This window comes from Hemibagrus wyckioides, unplaced genomic scaffold, assembly GCF_019097595.1.
Source record: "Hemibagrus wyckioides isolate EC202008001 unplaced genomic scaffold, SWU_Hwy_1.0 Contig32, whole genome shotgun sequence".
NCBI lineage: Eukaryota > Metazoa > Chordata > Actinopteri > Siluriformes > Bagridae > Hemibagrus > Hemibagrus wyckioides.
In genome coordinates, this window is record NW_026690794.1 from 80,001 (window position 1) to 90,623 (window position 10,623).

At 36.7% G+C, this 10,623-nt stretch overlaps 1 non-coding gene across 1 annotated transcript; it reads left to right on the forward strand.

Annotated features, from left to right (window-relative positions):
- The first annotated feature begins 8,538 nt into the window (after positions 1 to 8,538).
- trnaf-gaa (transfer RNA phenylalanine (anticodon GAA)) lies at positions 8,539 to 8,611 on the forward strand. The gene has a single exon. It is a non-coding gene; the product is annotated as a tRNA-Phe (tRNA).
- The last annotated feature ends 2,012 nt before the right edge of the window (positions 8,612 to 10,623 follow it).

The following is a 10,623-nucleotide window of genomic DNA, read 5'->3' on the forward strand; positions in this document are numbered from 1 at the left end:
TTTAGAGATTATTAAGATATTTATACCACAGTGATTTGTTTTTGTTTTATTTATTAAACATTAATGTTAAATAAGCATTTCATAAAAAATTGTCACAACACTTTATTAAACGATAATCAGTTTTTAAATTCATTCATAGTCTCTGATTATGTCTGGCATACACGTCCCTGTGAATGCACTTTTATTATGGAAATAATTAATATTAATCTTAACATATAATAAATGCTGCTAAAATAATGCTAAGTAAGGAATCATACTAAAATATTTTAAAATTATGCACACCTTATTTCAATTAGATTCGGGCATTTCGTTGTGGTATAAAATATATTATCTGTAATAAGTTTATAGTTCATCATTGCTTGTAAATAGTTCTAAATAGTTAATAAATTATTTATTTGTTCAATACTCGTGTCTCAAGTGTCTTCTTTTTTTTTTATAACACGTCATAAGCATTTCTTATTTATTTCTCATATAATTACACTGTAGAAATTCTCCCTCAGCTGGAACCTTGGTGTTCAGAAGTAATTACACTGTTTTTCTCTCACAAGCAAATACTTTCTAGCCAACAGTCTAAACCTGTTAAATCTGTATAACTAATGATCTGGTGTTGTTGTAATGTCAAATAAACTGATAACAAGTGAAGCACAAGATATGATTTTAATTGTACATGTTCAAGTTAATTCACAAAGGTGATCAAGTGATTAGTTCATAGATGAGACTTAGGAACTAATGCACCATGAGGAAGAAACTTCAGAGTTCAAAGCAGCATCAGCTCTAAATATGGAGGAAAAGCTGTCAGAGAGATGCTGTGGTCAGATAGACACCAGGGTTTGGATAACAAGTTTGCATTTCCTTACAACTCTTAATAATTATCCACAACACTTCTTTTTTTCTTTCACACAGATTTTGTTTTACATTATGCATTATTTTTATTTTAGATTATGCATTATTAAAAACAAACTGGTCCATCTGTGGTGAAAAACACTGGTAGCTGTGGTTGCTAGAACTTTCCAAAAATGATTGTTACTGTTTATATATATATATATACAGTATATCACTCATGGGATCAATAAAGTCTATCTATCTATCTATCTATCTATCTATCTATCTATCTATCTATCGTGTTTCTATTCTCTTGTATCATTATTCTTTTATTATAAAAGTTCAATAAATAGGTTCAGCAAAAGAAAAAAAAAACAGAAAATGACTGAAATAAAGGAATGAAAGTTACATAGTGTTATTGGAATCTCCTTCAGTATATGTTAAACATTCTCCTTACAGAAAGTTTCAGCATTACAGTAGTTCTATGTATTCAGTATTTCTTTACATCACTGCATTTAAAAAGTATAAATTTTAATGTCAATACTGCACATAATTCTCAAATAAAAGTCTATCCAGCTGTTATGCAGAAGTCTGTAATAATGTTTCTCTTAAGCGTTTTAATTAAAATCTATATTTTGGTGTGATTTATACACATGGGTTTGTACATCATGACTATTGGACGCTTTATTATGTCCATTTTATGATGAAACAGCAAAAGAGTTTGAAAATCATCTGTCATTTTCTGATCATGATAAATATCAACACAACTAGACTGAAATATACAGGTAAGATATCTACTGGTTTCCTGTCAGGGTTGTGGACTGTTTTCTGGCCACTAGAGACCCCCACTGCCTTTTTGTTGGTTTCCAGTCTCTGTCATTATGTCTAATAGGTGTCACTTGTGCTTTGTTTAGGTTTGTGTATTTAAGTCACATGCTTGATTCACAAGTAAGGGATGAATAATTATTTCAAATAATGGCTCTATAATTTATCGCTTGTTCAATTCATTTTTTTTGTATAGCACTTTTAACAATGAACATTGTCTCAAAGCAGATTTACAGAACATAAGAAACAAAAATCATAGTGTAAAAAGTCCTAGATGTTGGACAAAATCATCCCTAGTGAGTAAGCCTATGGCGACATGTGGCAAGGAAAAACTCCCTTAGATGGTATGAGGAAGAAACCTTGGGAGGAACCAGACTCTAAAGGGAACCCATCCTCATTTGGATGACACCGGAGAGTGTGATTATAAATTATTCTAATCACCGAAGAGTGTGATATGAACAATGTCCTTTCTGCAGTTATGTACAGTCTACAGTGTGATGTAGAATGTTAGTGTGTGTATTAATCAGGAGGTTGTTGTCATCCTCAAAGTCCACATAGGGCTGGCAGCGTTGCTTTGATATACCCAAATCCTCACGAAGCAGAATCCAGCTGAGGTTGGTCCATCTCTGGATGCCTCAGGATCCTCGCAGGGTTGGCCTCTGTCTACTGGAGCTGGCACAATCTCCAGATGCCTCGGGATGGGTAAAAAAAGGAACAGGTGGAAAGGAATTAGCAATCGTAATATTAGCAGGACTAGATGATAATGTGCATTTGAAAGGCTGCATTTTAAAGGCTGTTTTAGTAATAGTGGAAATATGATTTTCAAAGGACAAGTTGCTGTCTAATATTACGCCCAGGTCTTTCACTGCTGAGCTAGCCATAACAGTACATCCTTCTAAATGCAAGCTAAATTTTAATGGAGGGTAATGTAACTTCAAACAGGCTTCTTCAAGGTGAGTTGTTTTATTATGGTTTGACATAATAGGCTTGCTTAGTCATATCCATGGTCTCTGCTATTTGTGTCCCTAAATTAGTGTTAGAGTGAATGAGTACAAAGGTTACTGTGAAGACAGAAGAGAGAAAGGAGAAATGTGAAAAGAACTCCGCACAAATCTCATGCTTACTCTCCCCATCTGGGAAGCATCCGATCTTGAATGGGAAAAAACATGTATTGTGGAGCTGCATCTGTAATATGTATATAAAATGGAACATTGATATATTACAGAAAGTATTCAAAACTGTTTGTTTCCTTGTTTTTTTGATAGGTTACTCCCTTATTCTGAAATTAAATAAATTCTCCAAAAAACACCATAACAAAAAGTATAGTTTTTCACATACTGTATGAGTGTAACTTATAAGTATGTTTTGTAACTGTTTCACATTTCTCTTCATTCCTCCTCCCAGTCCCTGCTATGTACAAACATCCCACTGTGTTATTAGGGGTTACAACCGGCCAGATGATGAGCAGTGCCTTGTTTCCTCCAGAGGTATGAATATCAGTACCTATAAATGTCATCTACACCTCTATTAGTTCATTAGTAGCTGCTGAGAATATGCTCCTTGTAAGGTTGTGACTGAAATGTTGTGTGGTCTGTGTCTTATTATTTTGCATGTTTATATTTGCAGCCTGGCTAGCTAAGCATTTAACTCACTGGTTCGTGTGAGTTTTCCTTCACATCAGGACAATTGTATATAAAGAGTTCCCAGTATCTTAAACTCTAAAGGTGAATAGAGTGTTGTTGTTGCTTGTAGATTGAACTAAATGTAAAAGAAGACATGATAGAAGACTGGTGATAAATCAAGCTAAACATTAGTTGATGAATGGATGAATAGCTTGTAGCTGCCTTTAGCACTATAGGTGTTATAATATAATAAAAAAAATGTATAAAATCATATCCATTTTTTCATCAAATGGTTGTTTTAGTGCAATGAATAAAGCAGACATGTACACTAATACATTTACATATATACAAGTGACTTAATTGTTATGTATAAAGTGAATGAATGAATGAATGAATGAATGAATGAATGAATGAATGAATGAACTAATTTCTTTAGCTTCCTGTTAAACTCATCTGTATCATAAATGGCATGTGGAATAAACAGTGACTTTTCTGCCTGATGCATTGTTCAGACTCGGTGGAATTTGATGCCCATCATTGTGTTGTGGCCTCGAGTGTCAAGTTTTAAATGGTGATTGGATGTTGGAGGATTATTGAGCATTCTGCAGCTGTCAATGACTGTCTTACCATTATAATGAAAAGGTACAGTGCATTCAGAAAGTAAACAGACCCCTTGATTTTTCACTCATTTTATAACATTCATACTCTAAAATGGATTGAACTCATAAACAGGTTTTCATGAGGTTTTGGAATAACACATTTAAGTAGGTAAGTTAATTAAAGAAAGTTAATTATCTGTGGTGCTAAAATTATAGCTTAGGTACATGTGATTTCCACTGATCACACTTGAGATTTTTCTAAAACATCATTAACAGTCATAGCAAAAACACGCCATAGCTTGTAGACCTAAGAGGCAAGATTCTGCTGAGGCACAGATCTGAGTATTTTCATCATCTTTGAAGGTCCCTGTGACTTAAATACACAAACCTAAACAAAGCACAGGGGACACCTATTAGACATAATGACAGAGACTGGAAACCAACAAAAAGGCAGTGGGGGCCTCTAGTGGCCAGAAAACAGTCCATAACCCTGACAGGAAACCAGTAGATAGCAGTTTATATTCCTTTTTCATTATAAAATGGACATAATAAAGCGTCCAAAAGTCATGATGGACAAATCAATGTGTATAAATTACACCACAATATGGATTTTAATTAAAACGCTTAAGAGAAACATTATTACAGATTTTTGCATAACAGCTGGATAGACTTTTATTTGATAATTATGTGCAGTATTGACATTAAAATTTATACTTGATTTGGATTGGTCAGAAGGTGTTCAGCATGGTCCTGATAACAGTTCAGGTTTCAAATCAAATCTCTCTTTTTTAAGAATGTCCTCTTTCTGATTATTGTTTCTCTAAAAACAGTTAAATCAAAGTATATGGCAAACTCCAATCATTTAACCCTCCTGTTATCTTCGGGTCAATTTGACCAGCTGTAAAAAGTACTCAAAAATGAGGTCTAATTGTATATAAATGAGATTTATAATACCAAATATTAAAAAAAAGTGCAAAATATATGTTAATGTGTTGGAAACAACCTTTATCTGAAAGTACTTCAAGAATTTGATCTAGATGGGATTTTTGTGGAAGATTCGAAAAGTTGGGAAATGAGTTTTTAACAAAGTTTTGGAACTGAAAATATCTAAAAACATGAATGGAAGGGGGAATTTTTGTGTCAGAAAAGCTAGGAAAAATATTATCAATGTAGATATCACTGACAACTGTAAAAATAATTGCCGGACAATGGAATTACTGTTAGGAAAACGTGAGATGGCAGTAAGAGGACCACACAGTAGTGCAGCTGGTCAGGATGGTGAGACTGGGGAGCAAGAACCCTCTTCAACACTGACTCAATCTGGGACCCAATCACAGAGTCCGAAATGACTCTGAAACCAGAACAGTGTAGATTGTATATTTGTCGCCCAGTTGTTAAATAAGAAATTTTGAAGGGCAGTTTGGTTTTTAAAGTATTTCCCTGGGGATTCTGGCTGGTCATTTGTTCCAAATAAAAGATGAGATGTGTTGGTTTGAAGTCTTAAAGAAAGTTTTAGATATAAAAATTGGAACACACTGAAATAAATACAGAAATCTAGGCAAAATGTTCATCTTTACTGAGTTTAAACAACCAGCCAGAGAAATGGGGCGAGCTGACCAGCGAGCAAAATCATTCTGAGATTTTGTGAACTGTACCAGCTCTCCCAATTGTTCAGTATGAATGGCAATTGCTAAGGGTTCAATTACCAATGCAAAAAGCAAAGGTGAAAGCTGGGGGCAGTACGGTGGCCTAGTGGTTAGCACTGTTACCTCACAACAAGAAGATCCTGGATTCACATCCTGGGTTTAAACAGGCAGGGGTCATTCTGTGTGGAGTTTGCATGTTCTCCCTGTGCTTGTGTGGGTTTACTCTGGTTTCCTCCCTACTCTTGGTATTACTTCTGTGTTTTCTTTTGTTTAGGGAGATGTTTGTGTCTTCTGTCTAGGAAGAAGCCTAATTGGTTCCCCCAGTCTACTTGGTGCCACGCCCTGCCTGGTCAGCTGACTCCATGCAACCTATAAGAAGACTCCTTCATCACTTCCTGCCTTCAGCCTTGTGCTCACTTGCTTCACCCTTTTGCTCACTTGAAAGCCCTTTACCCCTTAACTGCTCAGCTGTGTAAATGTGAGTTGCTCTGGATAAAAGTATCTGATAAATCTTGTAAATGTAAATGCTACTGTTTGTTTGCAGTCAAATAAATCTGTAGATGCCCTAGTTAACACGATACGTATGTAGCAGTTCTAATCAGTACAATGAAGTACATCTTGCTTTCTGCTGGACAGGACCACACTCTAACCTCTGTCATGTGTGGCCTTAAAGGGTAATTAGTGTGAGGTTGGGGCTGTGGGATGGCCCAGTTGGCAGTAAGACTGTTTTGATGCTCCCTAGGAGCGTGCACAGGTCCTGTTTGGACCTAAGAGGGCATTGATATATTCTGTATCTCGGCACGCTCTGTCTTGGGCTGACTGCGGCCCTTGGCTGAGGGTGTGTCACCATTTGTTCATGACCTCATCTTATTACCGTGATATTCTTTGTTTTGTCCTAGAAGTTCTTTCTGTTCTGTTTGGACAACATGTGCTGAACACAGACACTCAGTGACAGTCTTCTGTATCTTAGATAGGCCTTGTCGTAGTAAACTCGCAAAATTGCCAGTGAACACGTCAACCACCACGTCTGATTCTGCTGACGTCTTTTGTTTACCTATAGATAATAATGATTATATTTTCATTATATATTACTTTTATTTTGCGGTGATTGAATGAATCTGACATTTGACAAATTCAGCCTTTCAGCATGTGAAATGTTAAAAAAAAAAAAAACCTTTGAGGGTGGACTAATGTAAATTTTGTTTGCCCAAAATTAAGAGATGACTAGAGCACAAGCCTCCATTTAAGAATATTGAGGATTAATATTATTATAATTATTATATATATTATAAAATTGTTGTCTAGATACTTGTCATGAAAACCAGTCGGGAGTTTGTGAGAATGATGTCTAATGTCACGCGCTTCGGTGCCTTTTTGTAACATTGCTAATGAATAAATGGCATATTTTATACGCCAATCGCGTTAGCTCTAGCAGCTAATGCTAATCGCTAATGCCAATCGCTAGCTTGGTCCTGTTGACTGAAACTTTCTGTTGGTGTTGACTTGTTAGTTCAGTTATTATCTTGATGTGTGGTTTGCGGGCATTCCAGTTTCGGGGTGCAGCTAAATATATTTTTTTCTTCTTTTTTTTACTTTTGGGTACTGATGGACGGACAAGCAGAGAGTCGAGCTGCTTCTTCTTCTTCTTCTTCTTGTTTAATGGCGAATAACTCCTTAGGATCATTATCGCCACCTACTGTACTGGATGTGAAGTAAGTTGACATAGGTGATGAGTCTGAAATTTGAGAAGGGGATATTTTGGTGGATGTTCCGTTTTCCTTCCAATCTATGGCGCACTCAGTTCACATGCTCATGCTAGCGCTGCGTGTTTAGCTCCTCTAACACTCACAATTAGCTCTTCATGCCCCAGATTAGGTAGAATACTCCCATCCACACATATTATCATCTAGATCCTAAACCTGAGTCATAAATATATACTGTATTTAATCAGTGCTCTGTATACCTGTTCACGTTGTCTTTCCCCACTTCACTCTCATGGTGGAAGTGAGACTCAGATGGTGTCTTCATGCTTCTGATTCACTGAAGACTCCTGGTTTATGTCATCTGTAGTGGGCAGGGCAGGGGTCCTTGATCTCCACAATTGAGAACCCTGTGCTAAAATCAGGGTGTGAACAAAACATTTCCTCTAAGGTACATAGTCTCAAGGTCAGCTTGCAAACCTAAAAGCCATACAGATGTCAGTGAAGGTAGTCACAGTAAGCTCCCTGTTTTACAGTTGTTCATGTTAAACAGCATTTTCTCAGGTTCTCCCAATGCATGTCGCACTACTCTGTGGTTGTTGTTGTTTTGTTAAATCTGGTATTTACTTTATTTCATGTTGTGTAAATTCAGGACCAAGTGCATTTTGGAAGAACTGACTGTTCATGAGTGTGTGCATATAATAAAAAATCTCCTTCCTTTTATTCTTGTGCTGGGTGAAGTTGCATTTCAAAATGCATAATTACACAATTCATATTTTACCTGTAATGCATAGGAAATGCCTAGTTCCTGACCAGAAAATGGGAGTAAATGTAACTTTCAAATGTGACTAGTACATTTAGAAAATAAAGTAGGGTCCACTCAAAGTTAAGTAATATGGAAGCTTTAAAAAAAATTAGGTTTAAGTTTCAATAAAAATACACTTTTAAAACTCTCAAGTTAAGTAGAGCAAACCCAAAACAATGACTAAGGAAATGCAGAAATTAAGAGCAAGAAGTATTTCTTACATATAGAAAATTAAGTAATAAATACAAAGACTAGTCTTACTTGAACTACATAATTATTTTTATTAGGTAGATCAGGCTGAATGACTCGGTCATCTTCTTACCACTCACGCGTAACCCCACCGGCGCCCTCAGGTAGCGTGGGATTTGAGTGGTGTAAGGCTCCCATGCCTTCTGTCTATGCCAAGGAAAAAGCTCTACCACTTTCGAAAGAAGTTTGCCTCACCGGTCTGGACATGGTGTGCAGTCGTGCCGACAAAAACCTGATCACTCACACGTACAGGAGAGCCTTGGCAGAGGTGCCGAAATAGTTCAGTTGGGAGAGCATTAGACTGAAGCTCTAAAGGTCCCTGGTTCGAGCCCGGGTTTCGGCAGCTGTAGGCAGTGTAGGCCACCAGCACAGTTCCGCAACTTATGCCTCAGACTTGAAAACAGCAAAACGTGGAAATAGCGCAGACTAAAGATCTGAAATCCCCCTGGTCTGAGACGAGAGCAAAAAAAACTTGGATGCTACAGAACTCTTGGGTTCTCGTTGAACGCTTAGCCTGCACCCTTCAGTTTACGTGACTTAATGCCTTAATACCTCCGTACGAATCATTGGCAAGGGAGCTACCTAGCCCGCATGCCATTAGAACACCCCTGCTTTTGACAAGGCTCCATGGAAGTCCTGCTGCCTGACGAGGTGGCCGCACCCTGCGGTGAATGGACGGCAAAGCATGTCCTAACGAGTCCTAACACACTTCAAACGATTCCTAACGGAAATCCGAACAATTTCTAACACAAATCCTAACAGATATCCTAACAATTCCTAACAAGTCCTAACAAATCCGAACAGCGAGTCCTAACGAGTCCTAACGGGGCAAAACGCTCATTGGCTGAAACAGGGGGTTGGGGCGGGGATAACCTCTCATTGGCCGAAGCAGGAGGTTGGGGCGGGGATGATCTGTGATTGGCCGAAGCGATATCACGTAACTTGCGTGAAGGAGGTGACTTTAGTTCGCGATCCTGACATATATATTTACCGCTGTGACAGACATATTTACACATATTTAGTCTCCTTTCGGACCTTTCGGCAACCTATCGGCACCGTGCAGGTGAGTACAGTCTTTGATTTGGCTAACTTTATTGTTCAGTCGTTGGTTAGACTATTTTATTATCTGTTTCGTCGCGACGAACATTTATATCGATTTATATTGATCCGCTTTTGCTGGGCATGATTTTACTTATACTATATACTGTATAGTGAAAAAAAATCAGTTATTAGGCTGATGGTATCCTACGTCTGTGGATCCCATCCTAAGTCTGTGGATACCAGTGTTAATGTATTCATTAATAGAGTCTTCGGAGCACTTTTTTTTTTTACGTTGCCCGGCATGTAAATGTATAACTTTTTTTTCTATTATAACCGCGTGTTCGTGCCAAATTTTTGCGTTTAGAATAAAGGCCAGACACGTCCCTCTCTATATTTGGCGCGAACACTCGGTTGTAATAGAAAAAAAAGCATTTACATTCAGATGTCTGGCATTTGGCACACACTATTATCCAGAGCAACAAAAGTGCTCTGAAGTCTCTATTGATGAATACATTAACACTGGTTCAGTAGGTCACAGACTTAGGATACCATCAGCCTAATAACTAATTTTTTTTCCACTATATTTTCATTTCAATATCTGTTTTTTTTTTTCACTATATTTTCATTTCAATATCTGATTTTTTTCACTATATTTTCATTTCAATATCTAATTTTTTTTACTATATTTTCATTTCAATATCTGATTTTTTTCACTATATTTTCATTTCAATATCTGTTTTTTTTCACTATATTTTCATTTCAATATCTGATTTTTTTCACTATATTTTCATTTCAATATCTGTTTTTTTCACTATATTTTCATTTCAATATCTGATTTTTTTCACTATATTTTCATTTCAATATCTGTTTTTTTCACTATTTTCATTTCAATATCTGATTTGTTTCACTATATTTTCATTTCAATATCTGATTTGTTTCACTATATTTTCATTTCACTATATGTCCTACTGTGTACGATTGTTTATTTGATAAACACATTCTCTGTGTACATGTTTCCTGACCTTTGTACCCTGTTATTTCATATTTGTAGATATGACTAAGACGGGTAAACCAGACACTTTTTGGCATGACATCATGTGCAAGTATGCCCAAGGGAAGTACCACTTCACAACAGGCAAGAAGCCGGGGTCAAAGAAGTGGAAGGATGTATTGCATTCCATCAATAACTGTCCATTACACAACAAGACTCATAGTCACAACATCTTTGGGCAAAGTATCATTTGCAAATGCGGTTATCACAAGGTAGGTTATGATAAACTTCCACTGCCATTACTAATTTTTTTAAATTTCTTC